Below are 25,513 nucleotides of genomic sequence, written 5' to 3'. Positions count from 1 at the left end.
GTAATAAATATATGTTGTTTTAAGTCACAAAGTTGTGGTAATTTGTTACACAGCAATAGAAAACCATTGCATGCTACCTCACCTACAAAATGTCTCTACCTTTTCTCACATTGATTCTTCTACTTGTAATGACTTCACATCTTACCCCTCACTTCTGCCTCATGACTTTTACTTATCCTATGGACTCACATCATGTGTCACCTCTAAAAAAGACTTCTGTGACTTTCACTACAGAATAAATTAGGTTGCATCCCTGTCTCTTCCCATGATAACTGTATACACTCTCTTACATTTTTTTAAAATGGATTTACACATGAGGCTCTTAAATAAAAGAATTATTCTTTATTCTTATGTCATCACACTCTCTAATATAATTTATTGTGCTCCCATAACTTACAGAAGTGGACCCTAAATTCCAAGTTTCAAGTGGTCCTCATACTCCTAGCTGCATCAGAATCATACAAGCTCTAAACCCCATTCTAGACCTACCTACTGTGTTCATATTTGGGTGGGTAGGAATGCTCTGCCCAACTAATCTTCTTATTCTTATATATTCTAACAATCAATCACATTCACCAGGAATTACAGAAGCATGGAATTAGCTATATTTTTGTGAAACTGTTATACTCTCTCATTCGTTGACACTTTTTCCCTTTTCTTCTCATCTTTTTTCAGTATTTATTATTTTACTTTTGTCTGGTTAAATCACTCTTTTTTTCCAAGTTCAGCTTAAAAGGCAATTCTTCTAAAAAGCCTTCCTCAATCCCTAGACCTTCTGATTATCACTCTACAAAACATAGCATTAATTATTCATTTACAAGTATCTCTTTCCTACAGTCTTTAAAGGTGCATCTTGTGTTAGATTAATCTTTGTGCCCCAAGTTGACACTATGGTACTTGAAACATAGGATAGTAATATTTTTCTAAATGAATAAATAAATTAATGTCAGAGTCATATAAGTAGAAATTCCATAGACATATGGCCCTATAACTTCATGAGTCCTCCTAATTTGTAGCATCAGAGATAGTTCTTGAAATAGTGATGTTCTAAAGTGAAAAGACATGTGAGACAATCCAACCTCCACTTTCAAGAGATTTTGATATGTTCCACATTCCTGAGAATTATTGCCTAGTGAACAACTCTCACTTGAGAATTATTGCCTAGTGCACAACTATTGTCAAAGGCAGGTTCAAATTTTTCTAGGTATATAACAAGTTTGGAAACAATCATTAAAATAATGAAGCTAATGTTCATGTATGTTTCATGGAAATCCATCATATTACTTTAATTATGATCCTAGATCACAGCCCCTGGAAAATTCCTTTGCAGAAGAGAATTACTAGCAAACTAATTAATTAGAGAACTGTGCATGTTCTTAATGCCTGGAAGTACATTAAAAAGTACTTATCTTTTAACATGTTTTATACTTTGTGCCAAGATCATGTTGGAAAAACTCTCTTACATTATAAGGCATAAGAGTGAATGGATGACAAATAAATTTTAAAATCTGAAATAAAATCAAAATAATAAATTTTAATTGTGCTTTTTGGTCACAAATATTAAACCAAGTCTCCAAATTTCAGCCACAGACTGCTAGAAACTCCTGTAATTGTAACCTTAGTATAAATTATATTTTTTTGTTACAGGACTAGCTTCAGATCTAGTGAACATTATTTTGTCACTTTTTATATTTAAGTTCATGAACTATGTTAAAGAAATATATGTATCTTGATCAGTAACTTCGTGGCTCTCTATAGGTCCTTTTATTTGCTATATTTTTTGGCTTTTACTCCATGTTATCATATTACAGTTAGGACAGTGAAAGAAAATCTGTGTCTCCCAGAATATCCTTATAACACAGGACATTTAAATGTCTAATTTATTCTAATCTGATATCTATATCACACAAAACTATCTCACATTAGATACTAATTAAGGACCTTTATTGATCTTTCAGAGAGCAATTATGGATGGTCATGAGCAGATATAAAATGAACTACCTTTAATCTTACAGTGATTGCATTGGTCAGTATGTAGCCTTCTACTGAACAGAACCAGGCCTCATCACATAATCACTTCATTTGGCAAATTATAATATGGTACCCTATTAATGTTGCCTTGATTCCAACCAAATGACTATGTAGATGTAAAAGACTTAATATTCCATTAGCAACCCCATGATTCATCTAGTCCCCCAGGCTTATTTCTAATCATAGCTTCTAATATTACTTGTAATATTGGAATGTAGGAATGTACATATGAAAAATTTAACAAATTGAAACTAGAATGGTAGAAATATATACTAGGTAAAAGCTCTCTTGCAGATGACAGTTTATTTTCATATACCTATCAAATCTATTTATTAAATTCAGCTTAAAAGTATACACACCTATTTTATACTGGCAAATCTACCAGCAAACAATTATGTTCTCAAGCAAAGTATGTTATCGTAGAAGAAACAAAAATTTGCTTGGAAAAAGTACAATCTATTAGCTAAGTGTGGCTTAAAGGATTAGTGTACCTCTGTATTACCACTAACTGTTGATACTTATTTCAGACAAGATTATTCAAGTATGATAACTAAGAAGATAGGAAAGTAAAAATAGATTATGAAGAGTTTCCACCTTAGCAGAGATATATTTTATGAATAGCATATATAAAGGTGGAAATATCTCTATTAATATTTGAATAACATGAATAAACATTTTGAAGAATCATTAAGAATAGTCTTAAAATGAAAACAATATTGAACAGTGTCCACATATCTAAAAAAGAAAAAAAATCCTATGGATAGATTCAAAGACTTGAAATAAAATCTGAGAACTATAATAATCTAAACATTTTCTACTGACCTTTATCCATTCACAGTCAAGCTTGAAAAATGTGAAACATAATAGGGATTATACAGAGAACAATTAATATAAGTTTTTATCTTATGCTGAGAAGATAAAATACTCCATTTTGACAAAGAAACTGGTGGTATAAAGCATGTATTTTAGTAAGAGACTTTGCAATTATTTCTTCCCTCTAACATCTGGAAATTAAGATAATTTATTGTAAATATGTCTAATTCTATGGTCTTCCTATTAAGACTTGTAAGAAAATTTTTTATTTAATAATAAGCACATATAATTCATAAAAAACTATTGGCTAAATCATGATCGACATTCTGTAAAATCTGCTTAACTATTACAGATTCTATTTATGTTGTCTTCTCAGGTACACATTTTGTTGAAATACTTATGTGGAACATAGTATCAAAGTCTCTGTGTGTAAAATACATTCTTGAAATTAGAACAGTCATAAAAAGGGAAATCTAGAAACTGTCACTAAAAAGGCAATCCAATTCAAATTATCTGAGACAAATAAATTAGTAGTCAATGTGTATAGATGGGTACACTAAATATGTAGGAAGGTTTACAATTAGAAATGAAGATGAACTCTGGGTTGAGCATTGTGGGAGGGCAGATTTTGTTAGATGACCACTAATATCAAATAAGCTCTGATCATAAGCACTGAATAGCAGTGGAAAAGGGAGTAGCAGTATTTAATATTTCTATGTCTTTTAATAGTTACATGAATGCCTTCCCAATAGAATATGATTGATTTAATCATAAATGTTGTATGGAAAAATTAAAAATGGGTATGGTAAAATAGGATTGTAAGCTTCTAGATAAGTAATATGTGATTTTCAGTACTTATTAAGGTCAAAAATGTTATTTTTGGACACATTTTTGAAATTATGATGGATAGCATACTTACTTTAGCCAGAAGTTATTGGTTGAAAGATGTATGTTTTTTATTACAATGAACCCCATGGCCAATTTAAGATGTTCCAAAAAATTAATTTCCATTACATTAGTGATTTTCAATGATTCTAACGAATTTGATGTTTAAACAAGTGTAGTCTTCATACACACACACACACACAACACACACACACACACACACACACACACACGTATATATGTATCTATATATGGAGAATTGTCTTCAGTATTCAAGTAATGCAAATGGTCCTTGATACCCACTTTTTTAAAAATAGAATTTTTGCCCCTACATAGTGATAATACTTGATCACTAAAGTATGTCAATCAAATCATTAGCTGAGTGATAACATATAGTATCCTAGCTGCTTATTGTGAAAGAGATTAAAGTTTCATTTCCCTTGCTATTTTATAAATTCTACTTATTCTATGAAGATTCTATGGAACCAAATAAGATGTCCCATTTATAAATTACACTGTTTATTCTTAAGGTCTCTCTTTTTTTTTTTTTTTTTTTGGATTGGTTAAATATAAAATGGCTCAGTCAGAATACAAAACTGCTACAGAGCAACAGAGACACTAATCTGGGAATATAACAAAGATAGGCAAAATTAAAGAATAAAATATAATGATTTAACTGTAATATGTAGGAGTTTTGATTCAACAGACATCATTTTCATGGATAAAATTCTGTAGTTATGATGCCTACAAGGATGCTTTTCGAATTGGAGTGTAATATTACTCCTAGTACTTTCCAGAAATGATGTGTTCATAAGAATTGAATTTTGTGTGAGTTTTTGTATCCCTTCTAGTCTTTTAAAATTCCTTCCCCTATTCTTCAAATTTCCTCTTCTTTTTCTCTTTGCTTTCTGAGTATGTTTTAGAAATGGATCTAGGTGCAGATAAGATAAAACTCACCTCACTTTCATGCTCCTAAAATTCTTTTGCAAAGCATGTGCTTGGCATATTCCAGTTCAACAAACTAAGAATGTGTCATATATTTCAGTGACGAATTTCTAGCGGGACTAATATGTTTAGGAAAATCACCAGTGAAACCTTTAAACAGTCAGATACTTAGCAAGTCTATTGAATTGGAATTTCTGTATGAAGGGCCTGAATAGTTCTATTTAAAAAAACAAAAAGCTCTCTGAAGAAGATTATAATATACAGACAGAATTGAGAATGCCTACTGTGATTGACAAAACCATATTGCTCCCTTTGTGGATTTATTACAAATGAAACTATTAAAGAATTATAAAGAGTTTTATTTCAACGCCTCAACAGTGAGCCAGTCTTGCCATTAGTCCTCTCATTAGGCACCACTTCTCATTGATTCCACAACTCTATTTTCTGCTAACCTATCACTTACTAAGATAATCACTTTCCACTTAGATAATCAGTCTATTGCTTTTGGGGAAAGTCAGATAGATTCAGATTATTTCTTGGTATTTTAAGGACCGATTTCCCTTAGAAACAACAACATAATGTCATAAACCATGGGTGTCATAAGATGCCATAAAATGTCATATAATGTTATAAAACATCATACAATCTTTAGATCATACAACATAATACCAATAATGGGAGGACATTTCCATGGGTAAAGAATGACAATGACTCCTTTTCCATAATGAAGTCTGTGACTTCTAACCTATTCTGGATATTCTACTTGAACAACCAGCCACAGTCTTCAAAGGATCTGACACAATATGTGACTTAGCTACCTGGAAAGGAGTCAGAAGTCCCTCTATTGATTTATGGCAGTAGAATGTGCAAATTCAACTTCACAGAATTATATAAAAGGGGTTTAAATAGATATTCACTTAATCATTTTTGTTTCTAATCTTCCTGAATACATTACATATGGGATTACAATAAACATCAATAAAATGGCTAATACTGGATTTAAATTCTTATCAAAGCATGAAAGAATTTTATGATAATTAACTTCTTTTATCTATTTAATTTAACCTAGAAGTAATACTGTTTATTCTGAATTATTACAAAGGTCTCACTTTGAAAGTAACAACTTGGATTCCAGTCAATGTAGGCTAGGTCTTGCCATGCCAACTGTCATCACCCAAGTCTCAGGAACTTAATACAACAAAGGTTTATTTTTTTCTTATACAAAGTATACTGTGGATCCAGTCTAGTCTAGAAGGCAATTGACATTTATATTTTCAGCATCTCCATGATAAAAGTCAACTCCTGGCTGATAAAGTCCCAAACAATTTGGACTTTTACCATCTAAAAGATTTGGCCTCTTTTATTTGGCATGATGGAGGAAGATCACTTGAAAGTATCATATTAGAAATTAAATGTTCTCTGTTTTCAGTGACAGTTCTTATAGAAATAGGACTCTTGGCAGTTATCAAATCTCTAAAAATAAGTAAGAAAAAAAAGTATGGGTACCAGCTTTAGCAAATAAGTATACTGCATGAGATACACCTATACTAAAATATTACTTGTTAAATTTCTGAAGTTCATATTTAGATGGCATCTTGTATTTGTTTGGAAATCCTACAGAGAGCCCAATAGTATAGAATATAGACAACATTTTTGTTTGTTTTCTTATTGTAATAATGTGAGGGGTAAAAAAAAAAACCCACAGCATATTTTGCTGAGATTTTTCTTTACTATGAACTCTTCTAATTAAGGTTTGCATTTAATTTTTCAAGGCCAAAGACAAAATATCACGTTGTTTTAATAAATTTAGACATAGAGAACCCAACAGTGGATATAGTTTGTGGTTTAAAGGCTTTTTTCTTAATAATGTGATTTTAGGAAAATTCCCAAATTCCAGTAAAGGAACTATCTATATTAACAAGTGAAATTTCCATTTTTTTCATGAGCTATAACAGTTTGAAGTAAAATACAGGAGCAATCAGATAATTTTCTAATGTAACTTTTTAGGTGGATTTGGTTCTGTTTCATAAAAACAGAGGTAACCTAAATGAGGAAAAATTGCTATTCTTTTTTTAAGTACTTATCAGGAAGTGACAAGTAAAGAACTTGACTCATTAATCAATAGGACAAAGTCAAGGCTCATAGATGAACAAGATTCAAAGGGAAAGTATCTGTCAGATTACCTTGAGGTAGTTCAGTTACTTTCCTTCACATAAACATGTATGTATTTTTTCTTATCTCCTGAAAGACAGTAAATGCTTAAACACACACACACACACACACACACACACACACACAGAGTATAGAAGACAGATATTTATTCCAGTTGATTATTCTGTTAGTATCACAGTCCCATAATGCTGTCACCACCAAGAGTCTAATGTATAGACACATGAACTCTAACCCTAGAGTATAGCAACTCAAGATGTGAGTTGTGGACTTGGACCACTATATAAAATGCTACTATTTCATGATAAGATAAATATAGAAATTAAGAGTAAATGCTTAGAAAAATTTTAAGATCTTTTATAACCAAAATACTTATAATACTACTGCAGCTACAGTTTTTAAAAATGAATCTTGTATTTTTGCCTTTGTATATCTATACTTTTATTTTTCAGTATTTTACATGATATTGAGCCATGATGAATTAGATATGAAGATAAATATTAATTTTTAAGAAAGTTTTCTTTACTATATAGCTTGAGAATCACTATGGTATATTCTTGGACAGTGACTTATCCACATTGTTTGTCGAGTGCATGAATGAAAAATAATTCTAAAAGGATAAATATTTAACTAGAAATGATATATTAATAGTAATTTTAGTGGTGAGTGATGATCTAAGTTTGTAAACATAATGTGGAGTAGTGGGGTAAGTAATGAAATGAATACATTAAATTCTTCTTCTGGAAAAAAGAATGTTGGCAAATTATTAAAGTAAAAATAAATTTAATGATTGAGAAAAAATGAAAATACAAAGCAATGATTAATCATTGATTATGAGAGCAAGTATATAAAATATATAAAATGAGGTCAGGACAGTTCTCATAGAAAAAATTATGTATTGCTTTAAATGAATTTATTAGATTACAAAAATAATAGTAATAATAATAATAATAATAATAATAATAAGCATTCAAGATCTAAACAAAACTATAGCAGTTGTCCTCCAATCAATCAAGTATAAGAAGAAATTGGACAAGAGATAGGAAAGATATATACCATTGTCTAAAACACATGCAATTTGTCTGTATTGCACACATACTATATGGTATACTTATCGAAATCCTTATTTAACCTAGAATTATTATTTTAAATTATACTGTAATGGATATTATAAATAAAAGTTAAACTTAGTTCTTGACAATAGGAGATCTATTCCTAAAATATGTTTTAAGTTGTTATTTCCTTAATGGCAAAAAAAAAGAAAGAAAAAAAAAATCCTCATTTCTCCTAAAGAGATTATGTCTATTGTCAGTGACTGTCTAGAAGAGTGTAACCATATGTGATTTTGGTTTCTTTTCCATTATATTATCTAGTTCAAATGGTGCTTGTAATATATAAATATTTTATTCGGTTATAATCCTGTTGAATCATTTTGAGATCTTAAGTAATTACCATATAATTCCTTAGTTTATTTTAAACAGAATGTTTATGCCTATTATATCTTCAGAATCATTCACAATAAACTATTTGTGGAGAGTGCTCAGATTTGAAAAATTTTTTTGAAAGAGTTATTTTCTCAAATTTTAAAAGGTTGTACTCTCTCTCCCATCCACCCCTAAGGTGAAGGTATGGAAGATGCAAATTTTACCACATTTCTGCAAACCAAACATTTTTGAGTGCCTTTCTCCTTTACCTCAAAACTGAACCTGTATTATTTCCATCGCTAAGTAATAAATGTTTAAGGAAATTCATTCCATTGTTGAAAACATAATATGATCAGTGTAATGATTTTTGAGAAAGAAGAGAATTCGGGGTGTTTACATCTCACTTCTGTAATGAATGAGATAACAGAAGACTTTTCTGGCAGATGAGTGCCCTACCTGTGCTACAGTGGCTGCAACACAAAGGACAAGCTAGGTTTGTCTCATAAAAGAGAAAAATCCGTCTTAATTTGGACTTTCCCCTCAGGCTTCAAATCCATTTAAAAATGGACTAAAGCAATAACTAAAGGGATTTTGCACCCCAATAAAATCACCCTTTTGAATGACAGCTTTGCTGCTTGGGGAAAATTTATCATAATTCAACTGTTTCTATAATGAGGGGAAGCAAATGTAAACTCAGCTACCTGGACCCAGCCATCGAACTTAGATAATTATTTCCCAATCAAAAAAGAACATCCTGTTTTTCTTTGGCATGCTCTGGTGTCTGTTAGCTTGGCTTTTTATAGATTTAATTGAAATTTCATAATCACAGAGTTCAAATACAGAACAGATTTGAGTCAGTACTCTGGAACAATATCATTCCCTTAGAGCTCTCTCTGTTCAAAAGGGAAAAAAAAATTCCCATGCTTTTATTAGACTCTGTGCTTCTCCTGATTCTCAGTATAAGACTCTGTGCTCTAAGGATACATGCTATTAAAGAAAAGCCCGAGGCAAAACTCAACAGGGAAGTGAGGCAGGTGAGCTCACCTAGATTATGGGTTTAGCGAGTTTATTGGAGAATTTAAAGAGAAAAAAATAGAAGGAAAAACACTTGGGATTCAGCAAAAGCCAAAACGAATTTGGACCAAATCGGTCGTGAAACGATGTGTATTTTTAAAAGAAATGTAATCCGTGTTTCTGACTCATTTACAATGACCTTATCAAAATGTCATGTAATGAAAGTTATTCAGGGTCCAATAATTCTTTTGAGCGTCTAAATAGCATTTCAAAACATTTTTTTCTAGTTTGATTATAAATGAACTCAAATTCCAAAAGGTCCAGCAAGGTCAATAAAATTCTCAGGAGTCATCATATTGAAACAGAATTTAAACTCTGAAATTTTTTCCTTTCTAGCCTGAATCATTAAAGTGGTTCTGGGATGTTTAATTCAGTTGGAGACTTTAGACTGCATGATTACAGACAAACAAAAATCATGAAAAAGCTTCTAGGAACAGCTTTTAAAAATAAGTTATTTTGCACATTTATTACCCATTGCAAACAACAACAACAACAAAAACAAAACAAAACAAAAAGCTACCCAAATCACCTTCTAACCCTTTTACTCCACAGTGTAATAGTAGTTTCTCAGTGTTTCCTTGGGACTTAGGAGGCTGCCATAGGACACTTCAGCACTGTAGTAGAGTTCTGACGCTTACATATTTTCCATGTTTTATATCCTTTGTATTAGTTTGCAGAGAAAAACATTCTGAGATGGAGGTTACTGTGATAATTTAGTTGAAACCCTGCAAGTTAAAATGGGATGTTGCATTACATAAAGTTTAAATTTTCTGCCCAAGGGGACATTAATATTTGGTGGCAGAACTAGTGTAGATCCCTAAATGCATGTGTAAACTTTTTCTAATGTGCTTCCTGGTTCTTGGCTTTACTCTTGCCCACTCAAGAGTGAGACTGATCCTCTAGATCTTATCATCTCTTGTTTAAAACCTCCCATTAACTATTAACTGGTTTCCTACTCCTTTGTGACTAAGGCCCTCACTCTCTCCTATAGGACCCTGTGATGATCTAGATCCTGGTACATTATCAATGCAATGTCCCATCACTTCAGCACCTGCTGACTTCACTCTTATCATTCTACCCCGTCTCCTCTTATTGTTCCCGATCACCAATGACAGGGTGCCTCAGAGACTTTGAACTTGATGCTTCATTTGCATAAAGTACTTCCCTCCCCTCCAAGTATCCCATGACCCACTCTCCCATGCAGGTCTCTTCAATGTCAGCTCCTCAGAGAGACTTTTCTTCCATCCCCTACATAAAAGGCATCTTGTTTTACCCTTTCTGCCTTGGTTTTGCTTAGTTTACTACCTATAACTCAATACCAGCTGATAGCATATGTATGTCTCTTTGATGACTGGTTTTTATCTGTCTCAATTACTAGAATATAATTTCTATGAGGAAAGAGACATTTTCCTAGCACACTGAATAGTGTCTAGCAGATATGTGCACTCTTAACTATATGTGGGCCTATGGGAAAGCATGCCTCAGTAGAGATCCACAGGATATTCATATGAATGTGATTGAAAATATTCATTTGCCCCTTTGAGCCAATGCATGCTCAATATTTGCCCACATAACTACTCAGGTCAGAGTACTGAATTACTAGATGATGACTGATGAAGTTGCTTCTACTTTTATACTCCAAAGTCATCAGCGACTCCATCCCTCATGCATCTATCAGTAACTCTGAGACAGATTCTCTCTCCAAATCCTTACTCAACTATGAAGGAATTAATTCCTGGTCTTTTCATCTCTCTCATCTAAATGAGTCAAATTTTCCTCTTCCTGGGCTTGCTAATGTAAAAGTAAGAATTACAGACATCTGTCACTAAATCAAAAGATGCATGTTGTTTTTACTAAGATGATAATGTGTTTCAGTAGGGTACTATGCAGATGAGAAAAATCAAGTCTCTGAGAGATGCGGATTCAGTCTCCCCCAAAACTGATCCCCACTCTTTCATTCACACTAGCTTGCTCTACCATCATCTATGGTTCTGTCATCAGGCCTCACGAGAGTTTCCTGCTCTCATGGTGCATGGTTCCAGTCTCAGCACCACCATTACCATGCTCCTTTGATTTAGTTTTATAATTTTATTGAATTTGGAATTCTGTTACACAAAACATCTTGTAGTCACCTATTAATTAGTCATTTCCAAAGGAAGCTACAATTGCTGCTCAAATCACTAGCAATCAGGGACAATGCAGTTCACCTTGAAGGGCAGAGAAGTTCTAGGACCTACTTCTATAATTGTAATGATAAAAGATTAAAAAGGAAAAATGGGAGTGAAAATGGAGATGTCACATCATCAACAAAAGATTTATGTAATAATACATTCCTATTCTTTATTTTTTTTTCAGTTACTTGTCTAATATCTCTTTGAATTGAGAACCATGTTTGAACTTGATTATAAATTCACTACAATTAGGGTAAAAGACTGAGTGCATTCAAAGATGAATAAGAAATAGCTGCTGGTCTTGTGGGAATGATAATGATGTAATGATAAATGCTTGAAAGAGGTATACATAGAGTATTTAAATTTAATAATTTTATTAATAAGGACTGAGAAATCATGAGACACATTTCAAATTCTTATCTGAAATACATATCCCCCAAAATACTTGACATTACCATTGCATTATCTTAGGATTTTGTACTTCTCATTACTCTCTATCACTTACATATCAATCATCTTTGCTCTCTAGTTTGATAATGATGACCAAAAATACTGCAGTAGTGAGAAGTTATATTCTGAGACTCCTCTATGGTCAAAAGGGTTATTTACGAGACTAGGAAAGGTTGCAGGTAATATCCATATCAAATAGACGTATATGATAATGAAAAAGGGAACTCAATAGTAATTAGTTCCATTATTCATCCACATTCAGAAGTTGTGAATCTATACTTTTTACAAGGCCTTGTTTCTCCCTAGAAACAGCAGTGTTTGAATTTGTCTCTGCACTGACCATATTAAAGGCTTAAATTTTCCAATCTTCCCCTAAGCCATAAGACGTGGGGAGAAAAAACTACTAGGATACTTCTTAACCAGTTTCAATGGCATTTACCTATGGGATGTTAGCATACAAAATCACCAACGAAGAGCAGCTGGATGTCAGCCAGCTACCAGTTTGGAAGCAATGCTGAGAGCAATTCACTTTTGTTAGTTTCGACATGTGGAGTTGATGGATGATGGCAGTACACTTGAGCAGCTGGCCATACAGGAAACTGAAATGAGTCTGGTCAAAAAACAGAAGATCTGCCTTAAGAACACCCAGAAGCACAATTTGCAGCCTAACTCTGGATTTCTGGAAAACAGAAAGAGCAAAACAAATTAATTTTTGGAACAATAATCACAAAGAAGTCGGTGCAAGCCAAGTATTAGACAGCTAAATATCAAACACAGGACATTATTCACTTAGAACAGAGCAAAGGAATAACATCCATGACAAACCAGAGAGGTCAATGAAGACTCATCGCACAGGTGGATAAATGTATCAAAGCCTTTCGGAGTTCTTCCTGGTAGCAGACAAGACTGATTGATTATTAAAAATGGAACTGTAAATCTAATAGCACCACTGGGAAAATATAATACCCTATTTTTTTGTTTGTGTTTCTTTAGATACCAGCCTTTGTCATGTTTAATGTGCTAGCTTGCATTCAATAGGCTAAACTTGTTGTGCAAACAAATGTTGGATTCCAGATTTCAGAAGTGAGGGCTATTTTCTGAATTAAGCCAAGGAAGCTGTTTGATGAATGAACCATGTTTGGAAACCAATTTCTTAATGGTAATATTTTAAAAGTGGAATATTCTCTAGAACATTGAGAGAAATACACAAGGACTTTACATGAAGTTGAAAACATAAACTATATAGAACACATTGAAGGCAGCTTTGGAAACTAAAATAAGAAAGTAAAACTGAAATTTCAAAGACTCCAATGCTAGCCAGGCTATAATAAGACATGCTAATTCTTATGCTGTATGGTATCAGAGAAGGCCAAATGAAGCACTGATACTGTTATGGGCTGAATTGTGTCCCTTAAAAATTGTAAGTTAAAGCCTTAAACTTCAGTAACTCAGAAAGTGATTTAATTTGGAAAAAGACCCTTTAAAGTCATAATCGTGTTAAAATAGGGTCCTAGGGTGGACCCTAATCCAATAACACTGGATCTCTTTATAAAGAGAGAATAAAACACAGACAAGTACAGAGAGATCACTGAAAACATAGTTAGGAGGCAGCCATCCACAGGCAAAGGAGAGAGGCCTCAGAAGAAATAATCCAGCTGACATCTTGATCTCAGACTTCTAGCCTCCAGAACTGTGAGAAAATAAATTTCTGTTGTTTAAGCCACTAGTGTATGGTACTTTGCTACGGCAGCCCTAGGAAATAATACAGAGACTTTCTTCCTTGCTCAGCAGTAAAGGGTCAGTACCTGTTCCATGGTGATAGTGGAAAAAATGTAAGAAGCTCCTTTCACAGTTAAGGGGTAGCCTTCCTTCCCCACTGGGGTGGTGTCAAGGAGGGCAAGTGGAAAGTCAAGAATTTCACTACCAGCCAGAGTGAAAGTGATCCTAATCACAGAGGCCCATGGGGAGCAGAAATAAGATACTTACTCCCAGACAGGGTGATATACAGAGGCCTGTGGAAGCTGGAACTCTCCTACCCTCACTAGTAATAACCAGGTGTCAACTGAGGTATAGTGGAGAATCTGGAGATTGGCAGAGTGAAAAAAAATTGACCAAATTATATGCTGTCAAAAAGGACTTTAGTTAAAATGAAATAATATAAATAAGATAAAAAAAAAGTAAAAGGAAGGGAAAAGACAGGCCATGCTACATTAATCAACAGAAAACAAGACTGGTTATATTAATATCAGATAAAGCAGACACTCTGGAACAAAAAATTACCAGGGAGAGAATGAGACACTGAATCCTGCAAGAAGACACAAAAATCATAAATGTGTATGCACCAAACAATGTTAGTGAAAGAGGTGAAGTAAAAACCAAAAGAAGAAATAAGTTTACAGTTATAATTGGAGATTTTAACACTTCTCCTTCAGTAGTTGACAGAACAATTATACAAACAAGTCAGCAAGATATAGAGGATCAGAAGGTCACTATAAACTAACAGGATCTAATCAACATTCAGATATGATAATATAATACTCAACCTGACAATAGCAGAAAACATTTTTACAAGGGCCTATGGAATACATACCAAGGTAAACCATATCTTGAGCCAAAAGGAAAATCTCAACACATTCAAAGTAAACAAATTATTCAGGGTATATTCCATTATCATAGTGTAACCAAACTAGAAATCAATAATAGAAGAGTGAAAGGAAAATCTGTAAATACCTGTAACTAAACAATTCACATCTAAATACGCCATGAGTCAAAAGGAATCTCAAGTGAAATAAAAATTACACTGAGTTGAGTGAAAATGAAAACACAGCATATCAAAATGTGTTGGATGCAACTAAAGTAGGCAGAGAGCATAATTTATAGCATTAAATACTTATATTAGCAAAGAAGAAATGCCTGAAATCAATAATATAAGTTCCTATCACAAGAAACTAAGATATTAAGAGTAATATAAACCTAAAGCTAGCAGAAGGAAGGAAATAATAAAGATGAGAAAAGAAGTCAATGAAATTGAAAAGAGAAAAATAATACAAAACACTAATAAAACAAAAACTGTTTCTTTAAAAGATTAATAAAACTGATCAACCTCTAGCAAGACTAATAGAGAAGACAAATTATCAGTATCAGGAAGGAAACAAGGGATATAACTACAGACACTGTAGACATCAAAATAAAAGAAAGAGAATACTATAAATTATTCTACACACATACATTTGACAACTTAGATGAAACAGACTACTACACCCAAAAGCACAAGCTATCACAACTCACCCAACATGTGATAGATAATTTAAATAGCCCTATAAGAATTGAATTCACAATTTTAAAAACTCTCCAAAAAGAAATCTCCAGGGCCAAATATTTTCACGGGAGAATTCTCTCAAATATTTAAAGAAGAATTAACATCAAGTCTACTCTTTCAGAAAATAGAAGAGGAAACATTTCTGAATCCATGTACAAAGTAAGTATTATTCTGATACCAAGACCAGAAAGAGATGATATAAAAGAAAAAAGAAGAAAACTATCGATCATTATTCCACATGAACTTATACACCAATATCCTTAACAAAACATTAGCCAATAAATTCAGCAATACGTAAAAAGAATAATACAACATGACAAAGTGGGGTTTATTCCAGGAAAGTGAAACTGGTTCAATATTTAAAATTCAATCTATATAATTAATCATACTGACAAACTAAATAAGAAAAATCTTATGATTACATCAATTGCCAGAGAAAAAGCATTTTAAAGTATTAACATTCATTTATGATAAAAAAAAAACTTTCAGTAAACTAGGAACGTGGGAGCAATTTCCTAAACTTGATAAAGAACTTCTACAAAAACCCTTCAGCTAGTATCACATTTAATAATTACTGAATGAGTTTCCTCTACAATTATAAACAAGGCAAGGATACACTAGTCAACATAATAATGGAGTTCTAGCCAGTGCAATAAAGTAAGAAAAGGAAATGGGGTGATGGAATAGTTCTGTATTTTGTTTGGGGTGGTGGTTACACAAACATACACATGTGATAAAATAACAGCATACCATTAAGCCAACCTGATCTTGATACTTTAGTATGGTTATGCAAGCTGTAACAATTGGGGGAAACTGGATGAAGGGTACATCAAACCCCTCTGTATTTTTTCAACTTCTTGCAAAACTATAATTATTCAAAATACTTTTTTTTAAAAGGCCACAAGTCACAAAATCAAGAAAAGTTAATTTTAGAGCCTAAACAAAATCACAAAAATTGGCAGCCCGAATATTTCAGAAAAAATATTAGAAAAAATACCTCCAATGTGGTGAAGGTAGGTTATCTCAAAGGCTCTAGTATTTAAGACATATGTAATATGTTTAAGTATGTGTGTGTATTTATATATATATAAAATTTAAGGATCCTCCAGAAGAAAGATAGAAGGCAACATATATTCATATATTCCATATTATTAAATAATATTTTCCCAGGGAATTGAATTGTAAATTATCATACATCAGGTAATGTAAACTACTGATTGTGAAGTATCACTTAAATATCTGCCTTAGATAAGCACTATAAGTACCTAAATAAAACTCTAAGTATAAATTGCTGGAGCAGATGTGCATTGAAGAAACACAGGAAATGCTGTGAAGTTCAAATAAAACTAAGACAAAAAATAATTCTATTTAGTCAAATTTAGATACATTTAGAGAACTAGTTTTCAACTTTTCAGCCTTCATAGGAAATGTAACAATGTTATGCTTAGGGATCTTGTCCAGAAAAAATGAAAAGTAGCCATCTGCACTAACATTTTAGGGAAGCTTTTCCTTACCCACAGATTAGCTTGTTTGTCCCTGGTAAATATTTCCATAAAATTTTACACTTCTTTTTAAACTTACTAACTTTATAAAGTAATATAGTTAATAACTGTCTTTCTTAATGGTCTATACGTTTCTTGGGAGATGGACAAATAAATATACTTGTATATATTGACTGATCAATCAATTGAGCAATATATAGATATATATTTACCTCACTGCTATCCCCTAAAATCTAACACACTGAATTGTATAGTGTATATACTCAATATGTGTGGAACCAATTATTTTTCCCAACTTAACAGATGAAAATTTCAAACTCACTAGTTAAGGAAGGTCTAGCCCAAGGTCAAAGTAAAGAATAGATGTTAAAAATGAAGGTAAAAACAAAAGGTTAAGAATGAGGTTACAAAGGAAAAATAGTAAAGGTGGAGATATTTTAATAGTTTATATTTAGCTCAGCCCAGTACCTCTTTATTGAGGGTCTATTACATGCAAGATAATGTTTTTGCTGCCTGGTCTTTTGAATTTAGAAATATTAGAAATCTTAAATGGCAGGAACCATAACAAAACTAGAAACATTCATGATCTCTCATGTGAAAACTTGAGCGAAATGGATGGCTTCAGAGTTGATATTTAAATAAAAAAAAGTTGTGTATTTATATGTCTTCTGTTTCTCTAAAGAAAATGAAAAATTCTGCATATGGTTTTGTCTCTCTTTAATAAACTACAGTATAACATATAGATAATAGTTTTTTATATATTTTAAAACCTAGTTAATTAAAAAGTTTAATGTGCTCTACCTGGAGTCTAGCAAATAAAATTCTCTTTCTACCTTTAAACTGAAGGTACCTAATAGGAAATTAAAAGGAATTTTATTAGACACTAACTGTTATGTCCTTTAAAGAAATCAACTATGTATCCTGATTCTCTTACATAAAAAAGCCAAAATTTTCCAGTATCTGAGTGAAAACTGAGATGCTTGAATATGAATTCAGACAATGCAACTCAGCAAAAAGAACTCTGCACATAGAATCAGAGACCTAAATTCTCTTCTGTCATTCTCAAGGTCGCAAAGAAAGTTCCATGGCAATTTTAATTTTGCTTTCCAGGGTTTCTAGTTTCTCAGTTGCACAATGATGGAATTCTTGCTTAATCTTTCCTGTCTGAATCCATAGTGTTTAATGAGGCACAGGAGAGCTGAGGAAGTAAATTACTCTCAATTCATCATTCATTTATTCACTCACTCACATAATCATTCATTTGTTCATCAAACATTATTGAGCAAAGTATATTTGCTCAAAGATTAATAAGATTAATAAGATACTTTCCACTGACACATCTGCAAATAGATAAATCCCATTAAAAAGCTGTATGAAGGTGGAAAAACTAACTCTGAAGCAGTTAGAGGTTTCTACTTTGAAGCATAACCCAAGATCTAGAATATGGTATTTATTTATTATTTAATTCAATTCCATAAGTAAAGTGAGCATTTATTGAGTGCCAAATTTATGACAGGCAGTGAGTGGGCCATGTGCTGGGGAGAAAAAAAATACTGCAAACAGGCCTCTGTCATTAGAAGTTTAAGGGCTACAACTTATAACAACATGTTATATATTTGAGTGCAGATTGCTGTAGATTCAGAGTTGGATAATCTAACCCAAACCAGGAGTGAGAGGTCAGGAAAGGCACCACAAAAACATGTGCTATTTGGGTTTGACCAGTCAAGTTTAGGATTAAGTGTAGAGGTATCTACTCCATCCATAATAACACTTAGACTTCCCTCGGAGAACACCTTTCCTGCCTCATTAATCCACTGTCCAAGTGGTGCTCTATCCGAAATTCCACAGATAAATATAGTGCTTTTGGTGAACTCAATCACTGCATGGGATTCTCCTTGCTACAGTTACTCTTCAATAGTAAGCATATTATCCAAGCCTATTATTCCAGCAGCCCAGTTCACAATTGACTCCGGGATGGGCGAAGAACAAAATTAGTTCACATAGATTGACACTCAACATTTGCATAGATGTTACCAAAAAGAAACTGGGCTTGAATCGACTATATTGTAGGCCAGGAGCTACTGGAAGCCATCCTGTCAACCACATTTGACCATGTGAAGGTCAAATAGAAGAAAGTAGAACCAAGAGCTGGAGTGGGCCAGGGTATAGGTGAGAACAACACAAAAAAGCACTTAACATAGAGAAGGTGTAGATAGGTGGTCGACTAAGGAAGGTGCAAGAGACAGTGATTTTTTTCCATAAATATTAGAAAAAAATGACTTTGGAGGATATCAGCAAGATTGTGGTGCAGAAGAATCTTTAGCAGCAGAGTGACAATGTGATTTTTGAAACAGATTTATCCTTTGTGTAATGAATGAAGTGAAAGAAGACTGAAGACAGGTAAATGAGTTAAGATGCTTTTGATGTCATCCAGGAAAGAAAGATGAGAGTCAAAATATAAGTGGAAAGAAAGAGAAGGGGAGAAATGGCCAATATCACAGAGGTAGAATTAGCAGGAAGTGGGAATTGAGAGTGATAGGAATACAGGCTGGATTCCAAGTTGTCTCTTGAGAGGAAGAATGAATAATGAGATCAATCACCAAAATAGGAAGTACAAGAAAAGCAACAAGCCTGGGTGAAAAAGATATTGAGTTCTGTTTCAATCACACTAAGCTTTAGGTACTTTGACTTATGCAAGTAGAAAGACTCAATAGGTAATTTACAGGTTGTTGCAGGAGATGAGGTTTTGAAGTCTTTTACAAATCAGCTGTAAATAGTTACATATATAGATGAGTTAAAATGGAGCGAGTATGCATCATAAGATGAAAGAAGTTAAGATTGTGATTCCCAGAAAGAAAATAATAAAATATAGTCAGAGAGCCAAGAGAAACTTGAATCCTGGAAACCAAGGGGAAGAGAGAATGGATCTAGGAAGGGATAATCAATACTATTGAAAAACAGCAGATTTTTTTTTTAAGATAAACGAATAACCATCATTGTATTTGCAATAAAGACATTTTGGCAGTCTTGTTGAAACCTGATTTTTTCCCACTAGATTCAGGACTACAGGTGTGATGAGGGAAATGGAGACTTTGAGGGTAGAACTGTAGTTCAATAACTCTGGCAGTAAAATGACAGATATAGATGGTAGTGGCTTGAGGGTGTGGGATAGAAAAATATTGATTTAGAATTTTTGTTTGCTAGTTAATGTAGAAGGCAGTTATATTTTTATGCTGCGTGGGAAGATCCAGCAGGAAAACTACAGCTAAAAATATGGGAAAGAAAAGGTGTAACTGTTAGAGTGAGGTCCCTAATGAAGCAGGAGAGAATGAACTCCAAAATGGGAGATTAGAGGGAGGAATTATGAATGGAAAACAGGGGTAGAGTTGGGGTTAACTGAGTAACTGGGGCCTGGGTATGGTGGTGGGAGGATAATGTGATAAAGATGTGGGAAATGGAGAGGTATACCAACACAGGGAACTGAAGATAGTTCTTGCCAATGAATGAATTTAATGAGTGAATGAACACAAGAAGGAATGAAGTGCAATTTGAACTGGAAATTTGAGGACAACTAGTGTCCTGCAAGTGAATGAAGAGCATTTTAGGCAAATGTAAGAGCGTATGCAAAGATTCAACAGAGTAACAGACCTTCCAGATTTCCACCCGGTGGTGTAAGATACAAAGACTTGAGTGTACTTTAGGGTGATGATGGAAAATAAAAGACTGGAAAAAATTTCTAGAGATAGATTGTTGGACATTTAGAACTAGATAGTACGTATTTTCACCTGTTCTAAAGAATACGCAGAGGAAGGACTGTGTCAGATTTCTTTTTAGAAACTTTATACTAGCAGCTAGGCAAAAACTCATTAGTTGGGATGGAGAAAAAAGGTTAGATTCCCAAGGCATTTTTGAGATAGAATCTACATTTGATAACCGAACAAATGTGAGTCATAAAGAAAGGAATCAGTAGAGCATGACCCTAATAGAAGAAAGAGCATTTTGAAGGTATATATTTAAAGAAAGCCCACCTGGATTCTCTGCTCAAGTAAAAATAGGCTTATTTCAAACAGTCAATTCATAAGGTAAATCTAGTATGCACTTACCATATATTTAAACATAATTTTAAGTGCCCATGATCTTCCAGACACTCTACAAAGCACTGAAGCTATAAATAAAGCTCACCTCCTGCTCTCTAACATCTTCATAGCCTTTTAGGAAAAGCAGTGAGTAAATAAAAATGAAATGATGCAACACTAGAAACATGCATGTGGTAGTGTGAGAGCAAAAAGAGACTGCCTGACTGCTTATGTGCACGAGGAAAAGTTTCACAAAGATGAGTTTGAATGGTGGCTTGGAGGATAAACTGTAGTTTTTATAGGCAGATAAAGGGAAGGAATGATAAGAAGAGTAGCAGGGGAAGCAGACCACTCAGTTGAACAGAAAAATTCCTTCAAGGGCAAGACAGAGTAGCAAGCTTTTGGAGGGTGTTATTTGGGGGGAATATCAGGGTGTGAATCTGAATGGGCAAAAAAGTGTAGGCACGAAAAGTCTTGAATGCCATGACCTTGTCTTTTTCCCTGATGACCAAAATGCTATTGATGATGGTGATGATAATAGGGCTACAATGAATATTTATCATGTACTTACCATGTGCCAACAGTTGTGCTACTACAGATTTATAGAAATTAATTCATTTCTTTCTCCCAGTCACCCTGTAAGTCCAATATTAATACCACTTTGCATATTAGGAAAACGAGAATCAGAGAGGGTAAATAGATTGCCCCAAATTCACCAACTAGTTAGTGGAGAAGCCAGCATTCAAAGCCAAGTTGTCTACTTCTGTAACATTAACCACTTGATCAGACTGCCCCTGACAGAGATGGGGAAGACTTTAAAGATGATATAATCAAACTGCCTATTTGAAAAAGTATCTCTGCAGTTGAAAAAATGGCTTGAATATCAAGAACTGGTTATTAAAAAGTTCCTGCAGTGTTCCAGGCAGCCAAACATAAGTATGGTCATGGCGATGAGAATAAAGGACAGATCTGAGACTATTTGAGGACACAAATTGGCAGAATCTGTCAACTGATTGTGGTTTTTAGGATTGGGACACAAAGGGGAGAAAAAAGGATTATATATAGGTTCCAAAGAAGAAAACAAAAAATAGAAATGGTTTAGTAGGAGCAGATGAGAAATTTAGAGCATTTTATCTGTGAGTGATGTGGACAACACCCAAGCAAAAGTCAGTAGTTCACAATTATACTTACAGGATGAGTCTGTAGATGTAAAAGAATGGTTAGGGCTTTGCATGGGGACTCAGAAATCATCAAAGTAGAACACATATTTGAAAATATGAGTGTAGGCATAATTTTATAAACAAGGGTGAAGAATAAAAAGAGAACAGAGCTAAATTGAGATAATTTCGGGGGGGCAGCTCACAAAATGATGTGAATTAGACTTGCAAGAAAAAACAAGGATTAGAAAGAAAATCAGAGGAGAGAGATGTCCTAGAAATAGAACAGTAGCAGGAAAAGACGAATTGTAAGGTCCAAGGTTCTAGGATTCCTTAACAGTGTCCTTTACAATTGACAGTGATGAGGTCACCAATTAAATAATCTTTTGAACTGCACTAGCTGGAGATACTTGCGGTCTTGGGCTACTAAACTGTCTTCCCTGAGCAGCTCATTGCTGTTGATGGAGGAAGCTGACTGACAGATGCACAAAGATGACAGCTATGCGGCCAAGATACCAAGAGACTCTCAGACAATGTTCTCGTCTGGCCTTGCCCCCAGATGGAGCTGTGTGCTCATCAGTAGAACTATAAAATGGTGTAGCATGGAGTGGGGAAAGTTTCTTTAACTAAGACCATTTAAAAACTTGTCAAGGCAGCATTTTTCTTCTGAGGTAAAGCATCTGTTCTCTGTCATAACTTGACCAGTATTAAGTGAAAGCTTATTCTTTGCTTTATACAGGGAAACACCTTCCAGTGTTCACTGTAAGAAGGAGATTCTCAGAAGGTATTAATAACCTGCTCAGTAATTTCCCAGATTTAAATTACTTAAAAAAAAACCCTCTCATCTAATATGTACTCAACATAGGATATACAACTTCATGAGAATTCTACTGTTTGTAAAGGCCCTTCTTTCAAATGCAATGGAGGCTAGAAAGTACAATCATAAAGTGACATTGGTTTCTACAAACCAAACAAGAATTTGGTCTTCTTTGTTCAAGGTCATATATATCATTCAATTAAGTGCCTAGATTAAGGAGGGTATGCCGATATACACATGCTTTATATTTGCAGAGCCACACATGTATATTCAAAGAACTGAAGAATTCAGAAAACATGAAGTGTAGGTATAAATTTTTCAGAGCTATTAATATTTCATGTGAAATTTTGATCTTTAGCTGTTTCTTTTATAATCGGTACTACCAGATCTCATATTTATGTCTTTCATTCCCTTTTCTCACTTTGAAATGGTTGATATATTTACATGAAAATGACATCTTTGTTCCTTAGAAAATCATCCATGGCTTACTCTCTGCCCAGAATTACAATAATCCTATATTTGTGACATCTTAATCACCTCCACAGCAACCAACTGTGAGGACAGAAACAGGATTAAAACTTCAAGTGGGAAATAAAAAGGTGGAATTCAGGAGCTCTTCAAAATCAGTTTTTTTTCAAACTGAATATCCTGAGGAATACGAAAAGATTTTCCAAAAAGGGCTATAAAAATACAGAGAAAATACAGCAGAACTGTTTATCAAAGTTTGCCTTGGTATGTCAGCAGGTCCTTTAGAACTGACAGTGCTGATCTAAACGTTTTGATAATAATAGAAGTGTTAACAGTGACAGGAACAAATAATATTAAACACTGTCAACTATAACATTTCATTTTCACTGGCCTGATGTCACTGCTGCACAGAAGAATGAAATTGAGGAAAAAGAAATTTAACTATTGAGTCATCAGAAATAAGGCTTTTGTAACAACGTTGGCAAAGGTCACATTGACATAAAAAAAAGGGAGAGAAAAGAAAGAAAGGTGAGAAGTTAAGAAGGAATGAAAGGAGGAAAAAAAAAAGGAACTCAATCATGACCCCCATGTGTAATAGTGACTGAAAAAAATTTTTTTACAGGATACATACAAACAAATATGTAATAAAGAAAAAATTATTTTTAATATTATTTAAAAAGAGTATCTTCTTACAAATGTATAGGAACCAGATGTTGATCTCCATCTCACTACTACGAACAAAAAAACAAATCCTAGTCTATTTACTGAGGAGAAATATGTGAACTTGGAGCTAGATTTCTCAGCCTTGTCCTAAAGGAACATAGCATTATTCACATAAACTTAACATAATTGATTGTTTGAGAACATTTGCTCATTAAATATTTAAGTGACTTGTGATATTATATTCATCTGTAAAATCCATTATGAAAGTGTATACTGTTACAAAGTCCATAAATAGGTAAATTTTAATATTTGTTTGATGTCTTTATTTCACAATCAATTTAAAGTAAATATAAAAACATACGTAGTATAATCAAAGGTACGTTCCCAAACATATGACTATAAGATTTTCACTAATTGTCCAATGGAATAATCAAATGATGTTCTAGACCAATTTCAATATGTAAACTTTTAGGATGTAGATAAAACAGTGAAACATTTTATAGATACTAACTTTATTAAGTTAGGTATATGAACCTGTTAACATATAATCTAGTAATCCAGATGTACATTTCCACTGTTCACATTTCAAGCATTTTTTTCTTAATTTACAGTCACCCATCATCCCACACATCTATTGAATCATCTAGCAAAGAGCATGCCATGTTAATTGCCATCTATGTTCTTTAAGTTATACTTTTTGAATTCAAGTGCGATGTTACCTAGAAACACCTAAACCACAAGTACATGATTATGAGCAAATTTTAAAACATTTTCCCTGTAAGTATATATTTATGATCTCATTAGAATTGTTTAATTCCATTTTTATGATATTGAACACTAATCATACATTTTTCTTAAATTTCTAAATTCTCCCTCTTCCTCACTTTTTAAAAATTTTGTCGAGTCATCTGTATTAGCATATACAACCTTTGAATTTACTTCTGATATGTCTTCCACAAACATTAAATTATTCTAAAAGTTAAGAGAGTTGAATGGTTTGAGATTTTTAGAGGCCCAAATTAAAGGCAAATTACTACTTTCTGAGGCATGTCTTTGCAAAAGACAATTTCTGATATATACATATATGTATATATATTTAGAAAATTGAGAGGCCTATAAATGTGAAAATATGAATAAAAGAATAATAAAATCAGGGGCAAGCTTTACACACAGAATTACAGCCCTATGTATTAGTATGACACATGGGCGAAGCCTTAATTTCAGCTCTAAATTTTGAATCAAAAAAAAAAAAAAACGCAAAAAAGAACAGCCTTAGATCCAGAATTCCTGAAATATTAAAATAATGGTTTGAGAATAGCACTTTTGAATTTTCATGGTGGAAGGGAGTTCTTTGATGATTTTCTGCTATCTGATGTACATATCTTAGAATATGGAGGCTTTATTGTAACTTACCATTGTATTCTAATATACTACTCCCTTTGATTATTTGCATATCAGTTGAGCTCCTGCTGTGTCCTTAACACTGTTCTGAGCTCTTAATTCTAGTGAGGGTGCATTTTCTGAGATTTAGAGCTCCTACTGTGGGCTC

At 33.3% G+C, this 25,513-nt stretch overlaps 1 long non-coding RNA gene across 7 annotated transcripts in view; it reads right to left on the bottom strand.

The window, feature by feature from the left end:
• Window positions 1-9,666: 9,666 nt before the first annotated feature.
• LOC116281481 (uncharacterized) overlaps window positions 9,667-25,513 on the bottom strand; it is a 373,196-nt gene continuing 357,349 nt past the window's right edge. For all 7 annotated transcript variants that reach the window (XR_012075046.1, XR_012075048.1, XR_012075043.1 and 4 more), the window contains 2 exons: window positions 12,402-12,641; window positions 9,667-10,066 (listed from right to left, as the gene is read on the bottom strand). This is a non-coding gene — a long non-coding RNA (uncharacterized lncRNA). The remainder of the gene's footprint in view (window positions 10,067-12,401; window positions 12,642-25,513) is intronic.

This window comes from Vicugna pacos, chromosome 8 (genome assembly GCF_048564905.1).
Source record: "Vicugna pacos chromosome 8, VicPac4, whole genome shotgun sequence".
Taxonomy (NCBI): Eukaryota; Metazoa; Chordata; class Mammalia; order Artiodactyla; family Camelidae; genus Vicugna; species Vicugna pacos.
Note: the sequence above shows the minus strand (reverse complement) of the source record. Positions and strands in the feature narration are given on the sequence as shown.